This window comes from Triticum aestivum, chromosome 6A (genome assembly GCF_018294505.1).
Source record: "Triticum aestivum cultivar Chinese Spring chromosome 6A, IWGSC CS RefSeq v2.1, whole genome shotgun sequence".
Taxonomy (NCBI): Eukaryota; Viridiplantae; Streptophyta; class Magnoliopsida; order Poales; family Poaceae; genus Triticum; species Triticum aestivum.
The window spans coordinates 101,798,555-101,803,518 of record NC_057809.1 but is presented as its reverse complement, the minus strand read 5'-3'; positions in this window follow the sequence as shown (position 1 = coordinate 101,803,518).

Here is a 4,964-nt window from a genome sequence, read left to right as displayed (position 1 = left end):
CTGTAGAGCACCTTTATAATCACCCAGTTACGTTGTGACGTTTGGTAGCACACAAAGTGTTCCTCCGGCAAACGGGAGTTGCATAATCTCATAGTCATAGGAACATGTATAAGTCATGAAGAAAGCAATAGCAACATACTAAACGATCGGGTGCTAAGCTAATGGAATGGGTCATGTCAATCAGATCATTCACCTAATGATGTGATCCCGTTAATCAAATAACAACTCTTTTTGTTTATGGTTAGGAAACATAATCATCTTCGATTAACGAGCTAGTCAAGTAGAGGCATACTAGTGACACTCTGTTTGTCTATGTATTCACACATGTATTATGTTTCCGGTTAATATAATTCTAGCATGAATAATAAACATTTATCATGATATAAGGAAATAAATAATAACTTTATTATTGCCTCTAGGGCATATTTCCTTCAGTAGTACCACAGGCAATGCGGTACTACCGCTGGGACGCGCGAGAGAGAGAAGAAATCTCTCAAAAAAGCTGAGGACAAGGCGGAGGTGCCAGGCCCCCAGCAGTACTACCGCTGCGGAGCGGTATTGCCGCTTGTGGCTTCTCAGCGGTACTGCCGCTGGGTGCGCGGTGCTACCGCGTGACCCAGACAGGACAAAGAAGAGAGAGGAGAGATCTCTTCAATGGAAAGGAAATGCTCGAAGGGTGAGAAGCTGATGTGTACGTGATGATTCCACCCATGCAAAACCCTAGCGGACCCCCTCTTGATAGTACGGTGCCCTCTACGCAACTAGTCCACCGAGAAAGAAACGAAAGAGCTACACCATCTTGAAATACACTCCGAGGGGAAGAAGGCGTCTCGTGCCAGGGGAGAATCTGTGAATAATTCAAAGCACAAGATTAGTCCGCAAACATGTCGTCATCAATCACCAAAACTACTTGAGAGAGATATGCCGTAACACCCATCTTTTGCATCACTTGCCTCAAGAAATTTGAATCAACCCGATCATATGCCTTTGATAGATCCACTTTGTAAGCACAAAATCCCTTAGTAGGATCCTTCTCCTGTTTAATATGGTGGATGCACTCAAATGCAATCAGGGCATTGTCAGTTATCATCCTACCAGATATGAAGGCACTCTGCTCAGGAGAAATTATATCGTCCAAGAGAGGACGCAGTCTATTAACCAAACATTTGGAAACAACCTTGTAAATAACATTGCATAGGCTAATAGGCCGGAAATCGGAGACCTTGACTGGATTCGCAATTTTTGGAATAAGAATGATAGATGTCTCATTGACACCATCCGACATAATACCCGTTCTAAAAAACTCCTTCACTGCTTTAATTATATTAGTCTTCACCACATCCCAATTCCTCTGAAAGAATCTTGCTGGAAAACCATCTGGCCCAGGGGCTTTCAAAGGCCCAATTTGAAAAAGAGCATCCGAAAATTCGCTACAAAGTTTAACATTATCGCCATCTGAAACAACTGAATTAAAAAGATCCAAAATCTCCGTGGCATCAAGGGTTGGGTCAGCAGCAAAGATGTCATGAAAATAAGACGAGACTACATCACCCATGGCTTGAGCATCTTTGTGTACAGTACCATTAGCATCATGTATCTCTGTGATTTTATTTTTTCTTGCTCTCCAAACCGCCTTACTCTGGAAGAACTTCGTGTTTCTATCACCTTCTTTCAACCAAGTGATCCTCGATCGTTGTAACCAAATCATCTCCTCCTTGTACAGTAATTCATTGAGTTTATCCGAAACCTCTCGGATTTCTGCACTATCTGCATTCATATTCATTAGTTCCTCTAGCCGGGTTCTTGTTTTATTAATGTCCCTTGTGATATTACCGAACTTTTTACTGCTCCACTTCCAAAGGGACACCATAGTCTCTCTCAAAACTTTATTGACATGGCCTAGATCATCCATCGCACCATAGGCCTCCCAAGCCTTGCAGACTAATTCTGGTAACCCGGCGTCTCTTTTCCAAAATATCTCATACCTGCGTGGATGCACTTTACGTTGTTCCTGGTCCGAGGCACCCTTGAGCAATAATGACACGTGATCAGAACATGGAGATGCAAGGTGCCGCACACTGTAAAAAGCGAACAAGTTCCGCCAAGAATTTGTAGCCACCGCTCGATCTAAACGGACGCGCACATTTGTTGCACCAGACCTCATATTGTCGTAGGTATAGGGCACACCTGAAAAACCCAGGTCCACTAAATCACAAAGCATCAAAGTATCCCGGAAAGCACACCTTGCCATAGACAAATGCCGAGGCCTGGGCCGACCAATGTCAAACAGTCTACCGCACACGCCTGGGACAGGCAGTTCTGACTCTGTCGATGAGCATTGCAGGAGAAAAGGCGTTGAGCCAGCCATAGTTTAAAAAATCAGATCAGATCGGCGGTCCAACCGTAAAAAACCGTAACCAGCCACCCTATCGGTCTTTTAAGCCAAAAAGACTGTTCGTGCAATGGACCAGAGAAAACCGATTAACCGTGCTAAAGTGCTTGTTTTTTTTATTAAAACCGGACTAGAAAACTAGCGAATGTATAGCAGATCCAGAAAAATAGGGTGCACACATCAGGATTAAATCATTGGTCGCTCGGATAAGAGGTCAAAGCATAAATGCAGCCCAATATCCAACACAGTCAAGACCACGTTCACGCCAAATTGAAGGGACACAACTCCTTTGAACTGTTTTTCCTATAAAATATTTTATTTTACGCCATAAAAACTACCAGAAAAAACTCATCGGTTCAGTTGCCGGTTCGGTTTTTTTAATTATGAAGTCAGCGCCAGAACCAACAACTGTCTCGTGTCATCATCACTGCAAGTCTCCTCCTCTATAACTCCGACTTCAGAAAGACAAGCGAGTCACGATGACCCCTCAAACACGCTGGATAAGACCGACTACCAGAACACAACTGCAAACGACCCCTCAAACATGCTGGATAAGACCGACTACCAGAACACAGCCGCAAACCCGACTCCGCTTGAAGCCGCCATCATTACACACAAGAAAGCCACGCAAAATCATCCACATCGCCGGACGGACACCTGCCGACCACACAACCGGGTGCCGGATTCTTTGTACTATCATTAAAACATTAATTAAAAAAAAGCCGCCCCTGCAAGGACGACGGGCTTCCATGGGTTAGTTTCCGTAATAGATCAAGTGAGCCGGTGTTTTGTATCATAGAGATAGTAATTACCTTGTCGAGGTTTATACCAAGAGGATTACAGCACAATAGGCTGTTGCTTTATACCGTGCTTGCCGCACGGTGGAACTGGCTCCCGGGCGTCAGCTTTTATGCTGTGAGGTGCTACCCAAAGTTGGCGATGTGGTACTAAACATGGACACGACAGACATCGATCACGGCCTCACGGTGAAACGGCGATACGGACTAACGGAGGCACAAGCACGTAGGAGTATGGGCTAGTTTGGTTTTGCATCCACGGCGAGAGCGGCCTCGCCGTCGCGTGCAGCTGGCAAACGGCCAGAGCACGTGCCGGACGTGCCTATTCTACGCTGGCCGGCCTCCCGGGTGCCGGAGCCCGTTGCTTCTGCCCTGCTCGCCGGCGCACCGGCCGCCGGGCGCCGCTAGTGTGGAGCTTCTTTGGATTCTTGAACGATAGTGGGCTGGGTGTTAAAAAAAAACCTATTTATTCTCCATGGGCAAAATTACCCCCGGTCAAGACTCAAGACAAGCACACTGGAGAAAGGAGAAGGTAACACCTAGGACAACAAACAAGACGATGGGATCAACTACGCGTTGGGAGCAAACGTACAAGCACGTCAGAGAACCATCGTCGCGTAGTCGGGCCAGTGGTCACGCCGCCGTTTTTGTACTCCAAGTGGCCAAGTGTGAAACTTCCAAGTGGCGCTATGCACAAAAACAAGTTGCTTCTACGCGCCAAAATTCATGAACGTGTGGAAATACACGCTTGATCCCCAGGCGGACACGCCAAATACAACGTGTGGCTCATAGCAAAAAATAATTAATAAAAAAAAGCAGGGGCCAGCCACTTTCCTGTATTATGTTCTTCATTCAATTCGCACGGTATCTGATAATAGCATGCACAAATCCGAGTAGGGCGTTTCGGTGCCCGGGCTAATCTGTATCCGGTTAGAAAGAATTTCGTAAAAAATACAAAACAAATTCAAAAAATTCCAAGTTTTTTTTTTGTGTGGGAGAAAATTTGATGCGTGATGCCTGCTCCAAATTTCAAGTCATTTGGACATCTGAAGAGCTTTCAGCAAAAAAGACAAAACGGGCCAAAACAGTACATGAACAGTAAATATTTTTACCGACCCCCAATTTGTCTTTTTTGCTGAGATCTCCTCAAATTTTCAAATGATGTGAAAATTGAAGAGGACCTCACGCATCAAATTTTCTATCGCACAAAAAAAATGGAATTTTTTGAATTTTCCTAGTATTTGTTTTATTTTTTTTTATCAGTACGGGTGCAGATGAGCTCAGGTGCAGAGATGCATTTTCGGCACAAATCCTGGGATCCTGCTCATGGCAACAGGAAAACAGAGGTGTCACTGATATGTAGGGTGTCAGCCACTTGCCATATTTTTTTCTCAATCAGAGAGGAAAAATCATTGACCACCTGTACACTGCTCAATGATAGAGTGCAGCATCTAAAATAATAATAATGATAGTACATTGTAGCTAACATCACTACATCAGCACATCATTATCATCTACTACTACAAAATAATAATGGCACAGTGTTCCCAAAAAAAATGTGATTCCAAACGCTAATTATTCAACTAATAAAGTATTCAGAGCATCTCCAATAGACGCCCAAAATTAATCTCTCGCGCCCGTACCCAGCTCGCCAGAATGGTCATGGCCACGCGCCGCCCCCCTGGCCTGCTCGCCGCCGTGGGCATGCCCTACAGCCGCCGTGGCCGTGGCCCACTGCCGCCATGGCCGTGGTCGTGCTCCTCCCCAGGTAGCCC